General features: G+C 33.0%; 1 protein-coding gene, 1 long non-coding RNA gene and 1 other non-coding gene across 6 annotated transcripts in view; 1 reads left to right on the forward strand and 2 right to left on the reverse strand.

Moving 5' to 3' along the window:
* Positions 1 to 23,324, reverse strand: part of Ptp36E (protein tyrosine phosphatase 36E) — a 305,940-nt gene that overhangs the window by 138,319 nt on the left and 144,297 nt on the right. The gene's annotated exons all lie outside the window — the stretch shown is intronic.
* Positions 1 to 23,324, forward strand: part of LOC143917161 (uncharacterized) — a 198,709-nt gene that overhangs the window by 123,481 nt on the left and 51,904 nt on the right. The window lies entirely within an intron of this gene.
* Positions 965 to 1,037, reverse strand: TRNAK-UUU (transfer RNA lysine (anticodon UUU)). The gene has a single exon. It is a non-coding gene; the product is annotated as a tRNA-Lys (tRNA).

The raw sequence follows: 23,324 nt of genomic DNA on the forward strand, positions 1-23,324 counted from the left end.
AATATCGAATTTCCGCTTCGGTTATCCGAGCAGTTGCCGTAGTCTGTGTTTGAACAGCCCCTTCCTCTTTTAATGGCTTTTTAATTGCGTTATATTCCAAGTCAGAGGTCTCCCCCCATCATTTCAACCCTCCTAGGTCGGGGGAAGTGCAGGGGGGTACGGGGGAAAGGAGGTAATGGATGGGGGGGGGGGGGTTGCGTTTAATTTACACAAACCTAATTTCGATGAAACGAGACCAATTTGAATGGCAATCAATTTCGAAAATGAGCGATTTTTCGCGGTTGACAGCCCAAAAGTCGAATAATTTGCTACAGAACGGAATATTTTGATTAAATTTTTCAGTCGTTTTGTTTGCATTCAATATCTATATAGCATTTAAAATATAACTATGATTTTATATTTTAAAACTTCTTTGTTAGATATGTACATATGTATGAAAGTAAAAGTGCATTGAAAATTTGTATGGAAATCTAATTAAAAAAAAACTTTTTAAAATCTGACGATAGATGTCGCCTTTTATTATTATACTTTAATTAATATTATTAAGTATATACAATTTAGAGTCGTAAAAGTTATATCAAAACTATTTTATTTTTATTGCTTTTATTAGAAAATTATTGTACGTAGTTTCTTTAAAAAAAAAGGCTTTTATTTTGATCCAAGTTTCAGACCGTTGGCGCATGCGCGTACAGTCGTAAAAGTTTTGCTTTAGTAAATATTTCTACACATGTATAATATGCACATTCTTTCCTCTTATAGAAATGTGTAACGTTTATCGAATTTATTCAGGCTTAAAAACTAATACAAAAGATTCGATATTAGCATTAAAATTTTAATTCATTAAAAAAATTGTTTTAATTATTTTTAATGGAATTTCATTTTATAATATAAAATAAGCTTAAATTATAAATACAAAAAAATATAATTAAGAGATAAATAATATTAAAAAGAGAACAAAAAGGAACGCCCGAACAGGGACTTGAACCCTGGACCCTTGGATTAAAAGTCCAATGCTCTACCGACTGAGCTATCCGGGCAATGAGGCAACGGGTACTAAAAATGAAACAGATTCCTTAGTATGTACTTCCCGATCATCTTTGTTTACATTGATCATATTAAAGTCAGGGGTGTGTAACTTTTCAATTAGAACAAAATCATTTGAATAGTGCAAACCTACGTATCAAACAATCAATAAAAATTTCCTGCCATCGAAATAAACTAACATCATTTACATGTTATCGGACACACTTAAATAATTTCATCTACCTTGCGGTCTTCCTTTCGCCCTTTTACATTCTTTCAGGTACCTACTATTCCAGCACTTTCTTTGTCCATTTTTCTAGCCACGTGACCCATCCATTGCCATTTCAATCTCTTCACTCTCTCCACTATATCAATTACCCTCATCATACTTCTCACCCACATATTCCCTTTCCTATCTATCCTCATTAATGACACACAAATCGCTTAATCTGTAAACCCACAAATCGCTTAGTCTGTAAATCCATTTTCATTCGCAAATCTAAGAATAGAATAATTTGTAGGTATATACGGCAAGACTTTAAGATACCAATTTATAGAAATTATATATAATATACAAAGTCTGTACCATATTGTAATTTTCTGGAATTTAATAAAACACTGCAAATGTATGTAGTACATACTTTCATTTTAAAGCACATTCATTTCGTGCAAATTAAACATGGCTGGTAGATTATGTGTGCATAAATTAAATTGCCATAATAGAAAATTTTCATCGTGGAAATTGCAAGCGCTGTATTATGTTACATATGTTACGAATTTGGGACGTATTTCCATGGAAAGGCTTTTTTCTGAAGTTTTGGTCTGCAACTTTTTGTACAATTGTTGCTTTTTACAAGGCTATTTATATTTCACTTCGCTAATCGTTCAGGAAATATTACTAAATTCTTCCGATCGTTTTGAAACTTTGCCATTTTGCGCGGTTTGATCAGCGATAGAAATTTAAATCGATGGTAAAAATAATCGTAATAAACACGTCTAAGATTGCGAAAATTTTGAAGACGTTGTCTTTTGATGTTGCCTTATATGTTTGAATTTCCGCCACCCACTAGTTTTGTCAGATTTTAATTGTTTAAACACCAATAACTGTATCTTTTTCACACTATATCTTATCTTATAAAATTTGCATTATAGGCTTTCATTATCTCCCATATATATTTTTACTTCACTAATAGGTTATATAATAAATTTTAAAATGCTTATATTATAATTCTGATATATGTATGTACATACGTATCGAAAAACCTACATATTATACATATTAACATCGGCTAACTAATGAACTATGTAAGTTTCAACTAAATACCTAACTCATTCTCGCACACCTCGAGGATCTAATTTAGGTCCCCTGCTCTTTATTTGATGTATTTTTACAAAAAAATTTAACTTAATTGTGAAATGACCATATATCATTAATTTAAAGCCGAATTAAGCGTTCGAGTCATTAGTTGAAGGCTCACAGGTTCGAGACCCACCGAGGACGATTTTTTTCTCTTGTTTTTATTTATATATCTAATAGAGTCAACACAAACAGACAAATAAACGGGATTGGGCCATAAAGACATGCAGAAATCTATATTTAAAAATCGACTGCAAAAGTGAATAGTTGAGGGAACAAAAATGAAAAACTTTATTTAACTATGTAACTTGAGAAGAGTTTTTACTGTATTTTACACAGTATTATAATTTGAGCTATTGCTTTAGCATAAATGCTTACTACGAAGTACTCAAACTCCTATCGATATTAAGGAATGCGTTTGATTGTGCAAAAAGAAAACACAACGTAAAGAAATGAAGATGAAACTGGGTCGCAGTCGTTTTGGCCAACGGATGTGGGTCAGACGCTGGAAGGTCGCCCAACATCATTCCATTACACATCTCGAGTATTTTTCAGACGATTTTTCACACATGCAATTTATATTTCAGTAAAATGTTGGCCATCAGTCATTCCCAAGCCTCTCGACTGGGTATTTGCATCAGGCGAGCTGTTTATTCCAATGTGTGATGTTTTATCGGGTTTTACGCAAGACATGCAGCTGCTATAGCTACATAAGTTGGGGGTCAAATGCCACAAGATAAACATTACCAATGAAAGATAAACAGAGAATATTTGTTATACTCATAGCACTAGACACTGACGTGTCAAATCCAAATCAATATTATATAAAGGTTATTAACCCTTTTCTATATATGTACAATGTAGTAATACATATACTACATACATATACATATATTCACTAGTGTTTTTACCCGGATTTTATCGGTATTTGTAATATAAACATGGCCAATCTAATAGTAAACATTTTATTAAATTTATTTGAATAGTTTTATTTTATTTAAATTGATTTGAATATTCATTTGTATTTTTAATAAATTGAACGTCACGGATTACGATGGAAACAAACAAAAATACATACAAAGTCTCTTTTGAAATTAAATATTAGATACATACATACATACATACTATATATGAAGTGTTTGTGAGAAATTTCAACCTTGATTTTTTTGGATTTTTAAATGCTTTTTATTATTACGAAATTATGTTTACAATACACCTATTTTAATAGCTACTGATCTACTGATCATTTTCTATTTTACAATTTTAATTTAATTTTGTTAGTAATCATAGTATTATATTGGATGCGGTGCATCCGCTCTAAAATCGCCAGACAAATTGAACGACAGATTAACGGACGGCTGCTTTAAATGCAATTCTCATCTTCTCGAATGATAGATTGCACATCAGATGACGGGTAACCTTTCGATGTGCACAGATGCAATTATTAAAATGGTAATTATTAAAATTGAGTTGGATCTTTCAGGCGAGTTTAATAAGGCAAAATTCGATATGTTCCGAATCTTGCCTTGTTAAACTCGCCAGAAAGATCCAACTCAATTTTAATAATTGCATCTGTACACATCGAAAGGTTACTCGTCATCTGATGTGCAATCTATCATTCGATAAAACGAGAATTACGTTTAAAGCTGCCGTTCTGTTAATCTGGCGATTTTAGAGCGGATGCACCAAACCCTATTATATTATTCTAATGTTGATGTACAGCATAAAAGGAAAAAGAGCTCAAAAACCTATTAACAATTCTTATAAATGCTCACAATACATCTGATACATAATATTAATTAAAGAGTCTCTAAAGTCGACGATATAAAGCAGATTGTGTTTAGGTAATCTGTGTTTATACCTGAAGAGTATAGACATTTTGTTGTAATCATTGATACTCTTCACAAGTGTGTTAGTATGGTTATTAGTGATTCTGTCATAGAATCGACTGGTTAACTAAGACCTCGAGATTATGAATGGTATCGGAACGTATCCAGTATTTATCTTTGATCACGTTTTTATGATTTTTAGAAAATATGTGTATGTGAATATACTATTTCCGGAGATAGTTCAGACATTTTGATTATTTTATTTTTACATACACATACATATATGTACATACTAGGAAGGCCTAACAGGTTTTACGTATTTATGTACGTATTTATATGAAATTATTCACCTGAGATTTATTTTTAAGTATTTACGATTCAATCTAGGTTCACGTGTTTTAGAAAAGTAATACCACATACAGTTATCTAAAACAAGTAATTTTTTTTATTTCCCTGTGAAAACCGGTATACTATTAATTGGAGAAATTATTTATCGTTTCCCGGTAAATTAAATTTTACGGTAAATTACAATCTATAATTATATCATATTAAAATTTGCATTGGTAAGTGAAATGCTAAACGCAATGATTTTTCAAAAATTTTGGTCAATTAGAAGTGGTATTTCCTTAATTCTCATATATGTTTGTACATATGTATGTAGATTGCCTATTTATTTTTCTTTGTATATTTTCTCTCCCAGTCTGAGTTATGACTTTGTACATGTGTATAGTAGTTATTCATAGTATATTTCATAAATTAATGTATCTTAAATCCTATTTTTTTCAACTAGAATTAAAATATCATTAAACAATACACTACATTTGTAGCATTAAAAACGTTTTGCAATGAATTACCCAATCAAAGTTGAACGATTTGGCATAGCTGAAATACAAATATCGTAAGCAGCTATCATACGACAGACAAATTGCTTCGCTTATGAGCTTCATTACTTAATATCGAATATATATTATATATTGTTTGGAAATAACTTAAATGTAATTTATTGCATTGTGAATAATAATGAAAATTTTCGTATCATTCGCCAAATTTGCAACTACATACATAAATTTAAAAATAAGTTTCGCATCTCATGTCATAAGTCATAGCGTCACGATCGAGTTCTCAGCATCATTTTTTAACATAAATATTTCATACATATATATCGTAACGGTTCAGTTCAAAGATAACATTCGTTTTGTCAACTTTTATTCTTTAGTTTTGAGGTGTCATTTTATTTCAAAATTTCATATTGTTTCAGATTTATAAAATTTGGCAAAGATTCGTCAACTGGAAGTGGCAGTTTATTGAGCAAGAGACTTATAGGAACGAGAAAAAATTAATAATGAGAAACACACGACGACCGCAAAAGGTATTATAAATATGTATACATATATACATATGTTTGTATATTTTCCTTTTCTCTGTACTTATTGAGGATTACGCAAAAAGGGTTCTCCTTTGTGTGCCCTTTTTCTACACTTAACTTGTTTTTTATATTATTTCAGCGCAGTTCTGTAAACAATCGGTTCAAAGGACCTTTTTTACGTTGTTCACGTTTGCATGTTGAAGTTTCTAGTCCAGGACCATTAATCAAAGGGAAACTGTTGACCCGTTTGAACGTTGAATTGTGCCCGACCGCATTTTTATTTCATATATTTATATTTCGCAATGTCGTCCAACAATAGGGAAATTAATTCCGCATATAATTCGAACGTACATACATATGTATATCATAAAACAATGTTGGCTTTTGAATGGTTCTTAGGGACCGTTTAATCAACATTTTGATAGATCATTTTGGCAAAGCGCACACATGCCAAAAACCGACCATAGCGTGAACACAAGTAAACTGTAACTAAGTGGATAAGACACTTTGAAACCCGCAAAGTACGACGAGCACTTGAGCTACTTTGAACCTCAAAGGGTTGAAGATCGTAAAAGAGTAAAATATTCAAAGGAACACATCACGTGTATGTATGTATGTACGAAGGCTGTTTATGTATGTATGTATGTAAGAATCGTTTTGCCATAAACTGATAACAATTTTTTGAAATTACAGTGAAAATATATATAAAACTATTATAAAAAAATATAAAAAAGTCATTTGTTTGCTCAAAAAAGAGACTTCAGCCAGATTTAAACGGCACCCCGATATAAGCGCGCCGACATAAGCGCGCCAACATAAACGCGCCGACATAAGCGCGCAATATAAAAATATAAATTCCTGACCAGTAATGTTAAATATAATGTAATATAATATTTACCATCATTTCGTCAACGAGAAAAGTGGCGGTTGAGAACCACTGATTTAGGCCGAAATTCTTTCAAATAGTAAAATTTATACCATTGCTTCTAGCACACCGAGCAATTTCTAGCTACGAAGAATGGATTGAAATCGTTAGTGGAGGTACTATTGTACGAATATATTGTAAAATTAACAATTGCCTTACTATGTTGAAAAAAAATCCGCCTACCACTGTGCTTGAACATGTGTTTTAAGTTAAAATAATGCAAAATTTTCGAGGTTTATTATTATAATTTGCTATGTAAATCATTTTATCGTGTTTTAAATGTCGAATAATATAAAATAAGTGCAAGAAATGAAAACAAAATCATTCCAAAAAGTCACTCCAAGGCGGATATCATTCTTAAACCGACTGTTGAGCGCGGTGCGTACTGAACTCCCACTCTCTCTCGAAAATAATTATTTGTGTTGATATTGACCAATGTTTTTATTTAATGATGACATAATTAAAATCATAGAGGCTTTGGTGAGGAATACATAAAATACAAAAGAACCCTGCATTCAGTATATTTTGAGAAATATAATAAAATATAAGTCCTGGTCATTCGCTATCCATCACAGTGCGGCAAGTGTTAAGAAAGAGATATTATATTTATATATATATATATATATATATATATATATATAATATAATATTTAAAATATAATATTTAAAATATAATATTTATAAATCGATTTAAATTTTGACTAAAATAACTGGCTTTTCCTGAACAAACATTTGTTTCTGATATTTTCACATAATGAATATGTTTTATTTTTAAAATACTTTTTTAAATAAAATACAAGGAAATAAATTCTCGTTTTCTTAATTAAAAATATTTTTTTTATATATTCATTTCATTTCAACAGTAAGAAGAATGATAGTGGTTTTGTTAAAGTTAATGAATTGCTACTGATAAACAACATAAAGAGCTCAGAACTAATAAGCCAACAGCATCACAGATAAACTAGTCCACGTTTCTGACTAGGTTGCACTCCGAAGCATCAACCTGCATTGTTGACATTGGCAAACGATTCGTATTTGAAAAATCATCATTGTATATTTTCCCCCTCGTAAGTTTAATTTTTTTCGAAGCGTGTGGAATCAATCACCTTTGAAAAAGTACGGCGATTATTTTATATTTATTTAAATTTAATGCAAAATAGGCGCTGGCGCGAAAGTGAAAAATTTTCAAGCGAGCACATAAATCGCCTGAGAGATTCCCGCGAAAATATAATGTAGTCACGGAATAAATGGGAGCGAAAACGAATAAACCGAGAAAAGGAGGAGAGAAATAGGCGAAAGTGGAATGCGTGCCGATAGAACGTAAGAGATGAAATGAATCATAGAGTCATGGGAGAGGGGAGGGGGTGGGGGAGACGACGACGTAAAAATTGCGAGTAATTCGATTTGGGCTATTCGTAAGAAATTTATACGAATTTGATTTAATGCGAAAATTTTCGATAGTAATCGCCAGCCCGTGCAAAAAACAAGCCATAAATCCCGTGAAATACATTGCAATTAAAACTATTTTTCAAAAAAACAGATGACAATTATATTTTTGAAACCAATTACAAATATTTTATATTATTATATATATTGAATAGATTTACAACTTACAAATACATAAAAATACGCCTTCTTAGAGGAAACTAAGACAACACGCACCTTTTACTGGTGAAAATCTTGATATGAAATACGCTTTCATGAGATAAAGACAAAATACATGTTTCTTAGTAAAAATCTTACAGTCTAAATTTCTACTTCAAAAAATGTTTTTGAAGTAGAAATTTCTATGTATTACATCTCAACCTCGAAAGGGTGCATTTTTTTAATATTAAAAAAAATCAGGCTCTATATCTATGTATATATGTATATGTAGGGATTGATGCATAAATGATTACTTAATGTAACAGTAATGTCAAATAGTTGTTACACATTAGTGTTAGTTTTTAAGAGTTGGTACCCCAGATACCGATTGAGTGCGACTGAACTGTGATTGGTCGGGAGTGTCAGCGAGCCAGTCAGGGCATCATGCTTGGTGCGAATGGAGTACTGGATTGGCTGTATAAACATTACAACGAATAAAAGACTTGCTATAAAGTCGTGTATAATTTCTCCCTCTTCACGATCTTCCCTTACATGAATTCCCACATATATAAAATTGAATGTCTGTCTCTGTGTCTCGAATAGGCTCCTAAAGCACTGAACCGATTATAATGGAAATTTCAGGATTTGTTGTATGAAAAAAATCGGGTAAAAACTCCTTAATAATAATACGATTTTACTGACGCGAAAGTAAAGCTATCCCACCTTCAACGCATCACCCCGGGAGTGTGACAATAATCGCGCCACGCCTACCTCGCACTCTTATTGTGGCATTGCAACGCATGCCGGGTTCAGCTAGTTGTAAATAAAGTTTATAAATCCCTGAAAGCAAATAAGATCTCGAAATTTTCACCAAAAAACCTGTATTATACTTATTGAAAAATTAATGTATATATATGTATAAAGTATAACTTTGAGACCATTCTCAGGATGAGAGTGACCTCCCTACGCTGCCGTGTATTTTCACCGTCAAATTTTGTTCTTGTTGCCGCTTCATCTCATTTCACCTAATTACTGTACGTGAATATGTGGATTCAATTGATTGATTAATTAATTATTATGATATTTATTATTATTTAATGTTGTATTTATATTCACATATATTATTATAATATCATTATATAATATTATTATTTTTATTTTTCTTATTTCTATCTCTGCATTATTTTTTGTAATATTTTTCAATGAATCTTGTTTACATGTTTCTGGCTGTAGTGGCGCTTTGCGGTAACATGTAAATTTTACGGTTCGGTGATTATTGGTCACAAAAGCGCTCACCCTAAAGTCACTAAAACCTCTATAATGGAACATCTGGCAGCCGAAAAGTCTAACGATAACTATCATACTAACGAGAACTCGAGTGCCAAGTATTCCATATTCGCGATTTTCATATCAAAAATTGTCTTTTGGGTGATCATAATGTGACTAATAATCCAATTACCGAATTTTACTATGGATTAAATTAAATCTTTGAAATACATAAATAAATTTATTTATTTATTTAATAGTTTTGGACCATTGTGGCATTACAGGAAGAACCTAATGCGTCACAATGGCCTAGATTTGAAAAAGATATAAAAACATGATATAAAAACAAGTTAACTGTAAATAAAGGAAAAAAGCAAAAGCAGAAAACATGGTAAAATAAAATAATAAAAAAAAAGTAACAAAAGGAAAATAATACATCATTCAGAGAGAAAAAAAAATAACAAAAGTGTAAAAATTAAAAATAAAATCCATAAATCCCATTCTTTGTTTACACTGAGTAAAATTAAAATAGTATATAAAAATAAAATCACAGCGAGGCCCAAATGGAAGAGAGTAGATTAAGATTCCACTCATTCATCACATTCAAATTAAGAAAGTAATGATGAGCGCAGGTTACCAGATAAATATGTTAAGATAACATCCGACAATCTACGCTCCCCAAGGTGGAAAATATCACATTCAGGGACAGCAGCAACGATTTCATTGAGAAGTCGAATAGCTCTTGGAATAGGAGCCATTCGAAAAATAACTGTGCGAGCAGCAGGTACAACCATCAAATGATGATGCCTACCACGCACATAATTATTAGGGACATAAAGTCCCAACTGTTCCAGCAACAACGGGCATGACGTATTACCACGCAATAGCTGGAGAACGAAACGAATTAACGAGAAGTTTCTCCGAAGTTCAAGGGAATTATACCCAAGCATGCCCAAAAGGAAAGGAGATATGGGTAGTACCCATACTCTTTCTTATAAAGAAAACGAAGAAATGCTTTTTGCACTTTTTCTATAATAAGAGAGTAGTTTGCTTCATGTGGATTCCACACAATTGCATTATACTCTAGCTTACTTCTAACAAGCGAGTTGAAAAGCAAGCGAGAAGACAAGGGGTTGGAGAATAATCTAGCATATCTCAAGACAAATCCAAGTCGACGAAAGGAAACGTCAGCGATTGTCTTGATGTGGTTGTGAAAGGTGAAAATTATGTATATGTAGGGGAGAGTGGTGAACCTGTGAACAATTTTCGCTTTTTCACTCATAGCTCAGCAACTTTATTGTTTTATTTAAACTTTTTAATGTCATTAGATAGGTAGAATATTCAAGATTAAAATTAAAAAAGAAAAATTAATGATAGCATTAGAGTTTTTTTATCTTTTGCAAAAATAATAGAGACAACAAAATTTTCCAAAGGTTCAACACTATGTTGAACCTATGGACAGTGTATGTTGTACCTTTGGACAGATATGATAATTTATACAAAGTAAACTATATCATCCAATGTTGAAATTCTCAAGGTCTACATTAAATTCCAACTGTGATTTGAGTCTCCCAGACTGGCCTACCACTCGAGGAGGAGGCAATTTCCCAGAAATTTCCTCTTGACAAATATTATAAATTTTGTCATCGACCACAAGAAATCTGTTGTTGATATTTTCTTGTAATACTTAATTTCAATATCATTTTCGATTGGATTATTAATACTTCAGCAACATAATACTTGAAAGTCTTTTTGGTTGTTAATTTCACAAGAACCTCTAACCTTAACCTCTAGACGCGTCCAGAGGTACTACCAAATAAATATCCAAAGGTACAACAAAACGAAATATTCAACTAATATTAAAATACACTTCTTTGTGATTAAGTTTTAACACAGATATCGTCGTTACCAAATAGTTAAATAACCACTATACAAAACTAAATGCATATCTTGTATGAATAGTTATTTTAATAAATATGAAAAAACAAACAGTTCGTTGGTAAATATTTACTTTTGGGTCCCAAATAACGAAATTCTCGAAAAAACTCGAATCTGGCCCGGCACCAAAAGGTGGATTGAATGTTGCCAATATTCGATGTTTATAATTCCCTAGAACATTGTGTAGCAAAAATATTTTCCCCGACCGAAATAAAGTCATTGTCCACAGGTACATTCGTCCATAGGTACACCACTCTCCCCTACATACATAGGTATACAAAACGACGTTTCTCGTTATAAAATGTTTTATTGTCACATATAAAAAATGTTGGGCCATTTTAAAATAACGTTTAGACCTGATATAAAAAAAAACAACAATGCAGTAAATTAATAATTAACTTTTTATTTTAATTACTATTTTAATAGCTGTATAAAGTCAGCATAAAATAAAAGCACGTTTCTACCTATATAGCGTAACGTACATATTTACGAAAAATTTAAGGTAGAAGTTCTGACACTTGTTGCATGACAACCGGGACATACTGGAAAGCGCTAATTAACAGACGAAAAGCGGAAAAGCTACAAATTTTCCGAAAAACGAACAAAGTCAACGACCCAATTTCATCGCCACAAACTTTTCTGATGAATCTCAAATCAAAAGAAACAAATTAGAGTCATAAGTAAAGGATCGTATATATGTATGTATGTGATATTTATCGTAACGACTGGTGATATTGTATTTACAATATTTGAAATTTAGGCAGCAACTTATTACAACTTATATACAAACTATCCTCCCTATAAACCTTCGCCGGCTAAAGCCCCATAAAGTTTACAAGCGATTGACCCACCCTAGGCTGTGGGAAATTGATTCGAAGCGGGGTCGTGTTATGGGGGTCAAACGTATGACCTTTGACATTATTCGGGCGCAAAATGTGCACACACAGATAAACACACCCGCGGGTACGATAGGTGTGCGAAAGTTTGAGAAGCGCATTAGTAGTTTTGCAATTATAGGACGTGAATGAACACAGCTGACCTGGTAAAATTCGCATGACTACATACATACATATGTACATATATAGATCCTCCTCTGTCTAATAGGACCAATATTAAAATGTAAAATACTATAGCTTAGTTAGTCTTAAGTCCTACGAGCTCACTAATCGAGCAATTGGTTATCACTAGAGGGGTAGTGAGTTCAAACCCCTATCTCTGCTGGCAAAATCTGGATGGTTATTCAATGAATACTACATATAATGTCTACTGTAAGAGTTCGCCAATTTATCTAACTTAATTGCTGGGACGGTCCAATAAAATCTTCATTTCTCCATCCTCGCAAATTCTTCTAGTCCGAATTTGTTGATTATTGCAAGCATACTTATGTTTGCGGTTTTAAATAAATATAAGTATACCAATATTTATGGCGTGTTTGAGTATGTTAACAATTTACCATAGTGTCAATTTAGGGTCTCCTGTCATGGCACTATGGCATATATGAAAAAAAAAGTCCACTCTATAGAGATGAATATTTGTTTATCTAAAGCATCTGAAGCATCAAATTTGGTATAATATTTCAGACGCTTGGCTGAATGAAATTTAAGCCGACGGACTTTAGGCCGAACAGACATTTGGCCGAACGGATATCAGGCCGACGGATGTTTGACTGAACGGATATTTGGCTGATTATGTATCGAAATTAACCAAAGCTCACCGTAAACAGATAAATTATTCAGAAATCACCTCGACGTCAATAAAATGTGATATTTTATTTATTTTTTTTAATTTAATTCGGCCAAATGTCCGTCGGCTTAATGTCCGTTTGGCTAATTGTCCGTCAACCGTAGACACCGTTGTTTTAGATAGTTTTGCACATGTATAAAATCTATGTCACCAAGGCTTAAAACGATCATCTTTTAGGTGATATTATAAATTGATATAGGGTTGACAGTGATTGATAACTGTGATTCCCATATTTGAAAAAAATGGGAGACGATAAGGTCGATCTAAATGTATTTTTTCTGGCCATTCTTAAAACCGAATTGAGAATGACCTGAAGAAATGCCTACAATAAAAAATAAATACAAGGAAACAATTTTATCGAAAACAGTCCAGAGGGTAATTTTGGGGTGGGGCGTGCTGGTCGTTCCATGAATATGTGCAAGGCGCGGCCCATTTTTTCGCATGTTTAAAAGTATCTAAAAAAACCATGTGCCACGTGCATCTCTGTGCGCTTATGTCGGTGTGGTTTTGTCCTGCGTGGTTTTGACTGGAAACCCTATTTCAAGGTACTCTAACTTGACTGTTGTTGATGTTTGAAAGGGTGAGACTCCGAAGCCAAAAGGTTTCCATATTGGATTTTAAACTCGCCTGAGCAACGCCAGTCGATCGGATTGTAGGCACTATTTACTAGCACCATCGGTGTCGATTTGTTTAGTTTTGTGCTTCGAAAAAAGCCATACGTCGAAAGAATCAATGTGTCATAAGCTATTAGACATATCATCATCATCATCATCTATAGCCATTCTCCATTCATTGTTGTATGAAGGCCTCTCCAACATTATGCATATATAGGTCAATAAATAAGCTTCTGAAGTAGTCTATTTCACACGTTTCTGCTGCGCTCATCATCGGCCTCCTATTTTACGTCATATGCAAGTACTCCTGCTAAATGTTAGAGGTATGCTTTTAATTTTCTTTGCACGCGAGAGATTGCAGTGCATCTTCGAGAAAGAATGCACTTTTAGAAGGAAGACGGAAGTGTACGAGCTTACGATATAGCGAAAGCTCATTTTGCAGAAAGCTATTTAATGCCCGCTCTCCCACTTTTCGCCATACGAGATCTGGTAAAATGTACGACGCTACGAGAATTGCTTTCTCTTTGTCATTTTTTATTCTTTTTCGTATAATACGATTTTCAGTTACCGCACGTGCTATATGTACATACATACATACATATATTCGCGGAAATTTGTGGAAAACTCGACACTATACGAACAGTGGTTACATGTGGGAGAAAATGCATTTTTGATGGTCACCGTAACACTGCATCGGCACAAAATGACGTTCGTCGTTTTTGCGATATGACTTTTTTACGAGCTGCAAAGTGTGCACATGAAATTTTTGCATGCTTTGCAGCAGATGAGTTCATAGCCAATATGGGATATATGTACGTATTTAGCCACGATCGATTCTTTTGAAGTACTATAAAGCGTTTAATACTCATATGTGAGTGAATAATCATGAATACTGGGTACTACGACTGATAATACAAGCAGCTAAGTTAATTAAAATCTGGTATTAAATGTTGTATGTACATATACGAAACCTTGAACCGCTTACTTTATGGATTAAAAAGTTTCAAGTTTCAATGTATTGAGGATGCCATAAAATCTTATACCCAATATATGTATGTATAGGTATGTAAGTTCGTATTTACAGAGTTGTTGATATAGGATATGGAACTAGCGGATATGAGGACTTTAACAAAAGACAGACTTTTTCTCAATAAAATACTCAAAAGTCTGATGAAGGAATGTTTCAATGCTACTTCCTAGATTAGACGGAGATGAAAATTAAGACTAAAAAGTATATATTTGGGAATAGAGTCTGTGTAGAACGGAAATCAGAAAATTAGCTTGGATATAAGAATTGGAGTCAAACACATTCTCACTCCAATTCTAATGGATGCTTGTACATTTCTCTATGTATTTTATTTGTGGAATATAACCAAATCAAAGTAATAAAACAAAGTTTTCTATATAAAAATTATTTCAATTATTGAGCAGACTATCATTGCGTGTACCAAATAGAATGACTAGATGTAATGAGCTCCTTTACATACCTAATACTTTTTCTAATTATGGAAGAAGCTCATTCATCTGGCGTGCAAGCTCCACCGTCAACACACTAATCTTAACAATTTCTATGTTTGACTTATTTAATATTAATGCTATACAAGCTAGAGTAATTATTGCAAATTTGTTTTTCGATGATTAATTTTAATGAAAGTTTATGATTATGATTATGAATTTTTATTTTGATGTATTTATTTTGTCTTTTTGTTTTTTGTTATATATTATATTTTTTATATTATTTCATAATTTTTATCATATTATTATTCTTATTATTCTGATATTTTTATTATACTGTTATTTCTATTTTTTTTCTTTTTTTGTTTTCTTTAACTATCTTACTCTATTATCATTTTTGTTTCTTATTTTAAATGTTTGAGCTTTTCTTTTTTTACCTATATGTGAAAATTATTAATGGTTTACTTAACATAATTATATTTTTTTTACTATCAATCTAATAAACTGTAAACTGTAAATTTTCCAAATAAATAAAATAAATAAAATAAAATAAAATAAAATAAAAAGCCATCTTTTGTAGCATAATATTATTATCATTAGTCATTACGAGCAGTTGCCATATGGAGTGAAACATTAAGAAGGAGAAGAATCCATCCGTTAGCATGTAATTCTTTCAATTGTGTGGTCACGGGTTCTATTCCTGGTGTGTGCTGTTGGTCAGACCTTGGATATTTGACTCTAAGTTCGATCTTTTCCTATCAGAGTTTGCCAATTTATCTGATTTCATTGAAAAGGTTCCAACAAATTGGCGTCCTTGTCCCATCTCTATCGCAAAAATTCAAGTCATTCAGCATCTCGATTATCGCTGATTTGTATAAATGCTGCAAATTTGTCCATAGATGTCTCTTTGGATAGTAATCTACGTTTGTATATTTTCCTTATATAAATTAACAATATTTCTGTACAACGTTTGACCATATATGTCGTGTTAAATGTAAGATATATAATTAATAAAGATGTACGTATATATATAATTAATAATTCTTAATTTGTATAACACACTCATCGCATTGGAGAAATCTGTTAAGACAAGTGTGCGTGATTGATTGAATAAAATAAAATAAAATCTTCAGGTACATAAATAGAAGATATTTTTTGGAATGTTCTACAGATGGATGAAAGAAGGTTTTCAAAGAAAATTTTGCAGCCAAGCACAGATAAAACTCTATGTTGAAATAATATGTTCCTTATATCTAGGAGTCGAACTTAAGTTACATTTTATTTAAAAAAAAAGAAAGGGAACGAGGCTTGAAATCATATACTCAATTTTAAATTAAAAAAGTTAATAAGCATAGCAGTTAAAAGTGAACTACTTTAAATGATAATTTAATTAGAAATGAGAAAACTAGAGGTAGTCAAAATTGAAGGACCACCTCAAAAAACTCTCACGTAGTTGAGAAACTGCAAGTTCACATTTATGGTCTGATCCACTATTAAGTGCTTTGCAGAAGTTGCACTTTGTCAAGACAGATCCTGCATTAATTGCGGGGATTTTTTCAGAATTTTCCAACGCCGTGATGTGAAACTTTGTCGAGGCCATTATCTAATTCCGGTGTCTCGATGCGACGGGTCAATTTTTCCGATGGTTGTTTTTCTCGGTGGATTTTCTCCCCCGCCTTCGGAAAATCTCGCGCCATTAATCACGCGACGCTAAAATGCGAGTATCTCCAAATTTCAGATTTTCCCCGTCGCCGGAGAGGCATTGCTCTCCCGTAGGAAATTCCTCATCACATATTTTTGATATTTAAGTGATTAATTCTTCACGGCTCAAACGGTATAATCGCGATTAAATGATGCCACGTCACGATGAAAAAAAAATTTTTTTGGCGCGCAAAAAATGTACAATATAAAGAGTAATGGCGGGTGGTTACATGGCGAGTTTAATGTAAGTCGGAAATTTGAAAAGACAATTTCAAGCTGCTGTGGAAAGTATTATAATATTAAATATATTGTAAACTTGATTTATAAGACCCAATAAATATTGTATATAATATAAATATATATATGTACATGTATACATGTATATGATACTTTTTATTGAAATACTAAAGTATAACCAGCAGCGTCGGCTAGTAGTTAGAATATTATGCTTCGATCAGAGTAGTAAGGGTTCAATTCCCACTAGAAGCTGCTGGCCAGACCTTGGTTTGTGACTCCAGGTCGATTGTTTCCTATCAGAGTTTGCCGATTCTTCTGATTTTCATTGAAACGGTTCCTGTAAAATTGACTATCCTATCTATCTTGCAAACCTCAAGTATTTCAGCGTTTTGAGTTTCACCGATTTGTATAATAAAACGCTGCAAAAATGTCTCCATAGATGTCACTGTGGATGATGTTTGTATGAATTTGCATTGTATAAAAATACTTGTACTAATTTTATTATTGTATTATATATGTATTAGTACAATCGGCATAGTGAATTAATTGGTTTTATAATGTGGTTGATAAACGTGTCACGAAACATCTTTCCACCCCTCTCATTCCTCCTTCAAAATTGCTTCACAAACCTAACTTATTCCTTACGGAAGTAAGAAATTTACGGACTTGTATCTTGTATTTTTCGTAAGGAAGTTGCACGTCTGTATTGTGTAGATTTCTGCTAATAGTATTTTTCCGCCAATAGCAGAGAAATGTACATTTTCCTAGCTAATCAATGATATGTAACAATTTTTACTGATAGGTATTATATTACTAATTTTCAAAATTTATAAAAATATAATAAATGATTGGTTTTAAATAAATTATTTAGCCGTTTCCACTTTTCACTGTAAGGGGAAGTACAAACAGAAAATTATTTGGCAGAAACTATTTTTGTATAGAAGTAGTATATGTATGTATGTACATATAACGTAATATTAGACATTAACGTTATAAATATTTACTTATTTAAAAGTACAAAAGGCCTGACAGGTAGACCCCGATGCGTCTTCCTAGACAATTCATTACAAAAATTGCAGCATTTTTTTTTTTACATAAATCGCTGTATTTCGATAGCCTCGAGATCACGAAATTAACAATTAATTAATCCATAGATACTTCTATGGATTTATACTAGTACATACATTTTTATATATAAAATCAGATATTTGTGACAAAGCGGATAGGATGATTTTTTTTAATTTGTTAGAACCGTTTAAATGAAAATCAGATAAATTGGCAAACTCTGATAAGAAACGATCGACTTGGAGTCTCAAATATCCAAGTCTGACCAGCAGTATTAAAGATTAGCACGGGATCGAGCCCGGAACCTCTCATTGCTAAACATAAACTCAACCACCGAGCCGTACTGCTGGCAATATATGTATGTTTAAAGAACTAAAAAATAATTAAGGTTCGAACTTGAACATTTGAAAAAATGTCTAAAATGTCTGAACTGTTTATAATTTTGTATGGAATTTATGCAGAATCGTTCATGAAATTCAACAAACTTTGACGAGACATGGATTTAATATTGACCATAAATTGAATTTTATTAAAGCTTTGTATTATACAGACAATGCTTTCAAAAGTACTACACAATAGACAAAGTTCAACGCCTACACATTTCACCAGCGTTCATTAGTATCGAGCAATATTCATATTCCATAGAAAGCACAACGTTGAACTCCACTACATACTATGTACTACCACCACTGAATTCCTTATGTGTACTCGTATGTGGAGATTTTCTTTTCAGTTTTTTTTTAAATATCGCACGGCGCCGATAAGGAGAGAAGTTTGAGAAGCACTCTGTCAAGGGTTAATTGACATCTCTATCTTCCTTTTCGCTCGTAAAAACGAGCGTCGAAGATAAGAGGGCGTCGGTCGAGTGACTGGTATCGGTAGTAGTCGAGTGTCGACCAGATCGAGTGACAAGATTGGAGGAGATGTCACCGTGAAGCACAGTCGACAAAAAGTACGAGAAAAATACAGAAAGAAGACACGAAAGAAGATGAAGTGAGATAAGAGAGGGTGGGAAGACGAAACAAAAGGGTTATACAATCGGCTTAATTAAAACGGTAACGTAGACAATCTGCACACAGCTTTGGAACACTCTCGACGGGAAAAATAATAATTATTGTAATATATATGAAAGAAACTTGTGCCTGATTGTTTATATAATACATTTATATAATATATAAAAACGGACGCGATGTAAATATGTGGGTATGTGGCGAGTGAGTTTGCTACAAATCGTTGTAAACGACGCGGCTGCATGCTCATTTCAATTTCGGTATTTGACGTCTCGACGAAATTCGCGACCGTTTGAATTTAAGCAGGTACGAAAGACGATATATTCATTGGGTCGCGCAGATGTCATTTCGATGTGCATTGATGATTGGCAATTATTAAAATTGAATTGTATCTTTCTGGCAAGCTTAAAAAGGCAAAAGTCGAGACAAAAGTATCAGTATCACGAGACGAGTGGATAGGTATATTGGGAATCTGACATATGTAGAGTTCGCATAAGTGCGAGCAGTACTCGCGCCAAAATATTTGCGTGCGAAAGAGACATCCATACGTTCGACGTTGACACAAGTTCGAATGAACAGCGGTCAAACAGTCACAAATTTCCTCGAAACGAAAAAATACTGAAATCGAAATGATCATGCAGCCCCGTGTTTTTGCAGCCATTTGTAGCGGAGTGGCGGTGAGTGCATGGACAAGTATAGAGATAAAAAAAAAAAAATTTCAGAATACCAGAAGTTTACGATATGCATAGGGATGTGGAGTTACGACTGATTGAGTCGGGACATGAGCGTCTGACATGTGCTCTTGATATTGAGCGCCTGAGTTGGAATGGGTGACGTCAGCGACAGATGCACCTAAGCCTGCGCGGGAGCTTACACACATACACACATCCACGAAGACACACACACATTCATTCATTATTTAGTTAAAAACCAAGCGAATCTGTCTACAATTTCGTATTTAAAATCGCATTTATTTTTTTACCTAATGATGTGTATTGATATTGAATTACTAACTAAGAGGGATTCATCAATACTCAATTATATGAGACGGGAAAAAGTATTTCTATCTGTTCATGCTAATTGTCTAATGGTCAGCCCTCGGGGTATTAAGACCAACACTCGAAGTACTAACCACTTCGAAGCGGTCAGAAGAAGTCTTGGGCATTTGAGACGTGCGGAGCTCAAGCTCGACATTATCCTCATTCCCGATTCAGATCTCACCTTATGCAACTCTGGATTCACCTGGAGATGATCTTCTACATCCGGCGGGGTTGTATAGTGAGTGCGGTTGGCTTGTCTTCCTTAATAAGACCAGATCACGTGTGATGTGGATACATAACCTCAACTACAGGGCACAGCGCCAACAATTCATCCCACCTGCCTTCTGTAAACCCCTCTCTTTCATCGTTATAACAGACCGAATTAAATACTCTGTATAGACTTCCATGTTTTATTTGTGTTTCTTTTCTGCACACTATACACAATCGAGCACGAGTAAAGTAGATACAGTTGCCATACACAATCGCTGCGACCGAAACGGAGATACGCCCCGACATTGGAAATCCCTTGAGGAAACTCCAGCACTGCAGCCTCTACGCGGAACTAATTCACCCACGCCTCAGGGAATTCGTAAACTATCTTTTTCTCATGTTAGGGTTGAATTGAGGAGAGGCCTGATCTTTCATTATGATCCATTACGCCAAAAGAGTACATTTTATTATTAATATTAATTAATAGCAAAAAGGAAAGAATAAACGAATGTGACCAACCCACGACTTTATCTATGTATTTGAGGAATATAAGTAGGTTACACAACAAAATTTGATATTGAACCGTACAGACAAATTATGAAATACTAATAACTATGACAGCATTTTCGATACAAATTGAGTTTTTTTTTTCTATACAATTCTGTATGGGTGTGAAAACACTAAAACTAAAATATAATATTACTACCTGAACCCGGCATGCGTTGCAATGCCACAATAACGCATACAATTCCCGTTCCCGTTCCCGTTCCCATTCCTGTTCTCGTTACCGTTCCCGTTCCCGTTCTCGTTCCCATTCCCATTTATCGGAAAAACACAGGCAGCGAACACATTTGAGATTATTCAATTATTTGTTTATTTTACCCTAACAACGCATGTCGCGATGCGAAAATATTTGAAATGATTGTGTAGCAATACCACTCGTTCCCGTTTTTCCCGTTTCCGTTTTTGGCCAATTTTTTTTCAAAGTAAGCTTCCCGGATATGCATATAATAAATCCAGAAAGTTCCATCGTTCCATCGTGCAATAAAGCTTTCAATTCCCGTTCCCGTTTCCGTTTCTCGATGCGTTTCGATAAGTGAATATTTCAGTTTCAAATTAATACTTAATAATCAAATTTAATTATAGTGAAGTATAGGAACGCATACGTGACAGACAGACAAATTTATTTATTTATTTGGAAAATTTACAGTTTATTAAGTTACATAGATTGATAGTAAAAAAATATAATTATGTTAAGTAAACCATTAATAATTTTCACATATAGGTAAAAAAAAGAAAAGCTCAAACATTTAAAATAAGAAACAAAAATGATAATAGATATAAAAATGATAATATCAAAATGATATATCAAATGATAATATCAAAAATGATAATATCGATTTTTATGTATATGTAGGATTGTTATGAGTGGTACGTAATGTAAGGTTGGTATGAATGGTACGTAATGTTAGGGTTGGCAGACGTAGGCGCAAGTTGGTTACCAACGTACACATTTTCTACACACTGGCCTTAACTACACGCTGGCGCTTCATACTTTCACGTCGATAAAATCGTAATTAAGAATATTATTATTAAGAGGTTTTTTCCCGTTTTTTTTCACAGTAATCCCGGACATGCATACAACAAATCCTGAAAATTCCATCGAAATTGGTTCAGTGGTTTAGACAGACAGACAAACAAACATTGATTTGTTTTATATATACATATATAGATGAAAATTGCATCCGAATAGTTTCAATATATTGAATTTAAAAAACAGTAATTGAACTTTTATGTGCCAACGTTGAATAGACATACATAAATGGAAAAAAAGTTAAATATTTGCTTGCAGCTTGTTGTATTTATATTTAAAAATTCACATCGACTTTTTCCATTATTTTAATTGTATTTTCCGACTGATTTGTTTTTATTGAGTCTCATAAAATCATCGTCAATGTTAGCGCCTTCGTAAAGGCAAAACTGCGAGTAATTCGAACGGAAGGAAAGAAGAAAGGAAGGAAGGAAGGTTTTCAAGAAAAGGTTAAATCGAATTTGAAAACGTTGCAACGCGAATTAACGACGACTCGAAGCGACTCGAAAGAGTCTCTTGGCAACAATATAATAAAATATTATAGTTATATATTAGTATCGACCGAAGAGTAAAAATTTTAATAAGAATACCAAATCGGTCCATTTTCAAACCGGGAAAACTGGAATTTTAATCTAACCGCTTATTCGAGCGATTTCCAAGCTTGTAGCAAAACTGTTTTAATGAACTGTTTTGTATGATGTATATATGTAAATGTTAAAAACGAACGAAACAGCACAATTGTAAAATAAAAAATGACAACGTTTCCACGTGTGCAATAGACAAACGGATTGAAACGAGGTTGTTGGATTGTGAATGAAGTTTTTGTAGTCTTTTTTTAATTGGGACAATACATTCGAATGGCTGATGGAGGGCTCTCAAACTTTTCATCATACTCTCGGAATTTATTATTTTGCTAGGCGATGCATTGGATTATATTATAATATATATGAGAACATGAATTTTTGAATTTTCACCCTACTTCAAGTTCAGCAACTCCTTTAATTATAACAAACATACAAACATTAATTTTTGATGCAAATTCCCTTGATAGAAATTGAGAACCGTTTAAAAAGCTGTGCATTGCTTTGTGATGTACATACATATGTGTGATATGTGAACAATCTGTGTAATGTCAGCCTCAAAGTCTGTACGAACAATCGTCAGGCAATCATGAAATAACCATTTTATGTATAATACATGTATATATATACATATGTATATACGACTATAAATGAATAAAAATTGCATGTTTTTATGTTCGATTGGTCGTTTATCTGTTGAATAAATCTACAGTTTTCAGATTCAAACTATCAAATTTGACAGATAAAAATCTAATAGTATTCATTTTAATAATTTTCTAGCAGGTTTAT

The sequence above is a fragment of the Arctopsyche grandis genome, chromosome 9 (assembly GCF_051622035.1).
Source record: "Arctopsyche grandis isolate Sample6627 chromosome 9, ASM5162203v2, whole genome shotgun sequence".
In the NCBI taxonomy this organism is placed as follows: domain Eukaryota; kingdom Metazoa; phylum Arthropoda; class Insecta; order Trichoptera; family Hydropsychidae; genus Arctopsyche; species Arctopsyche grandis.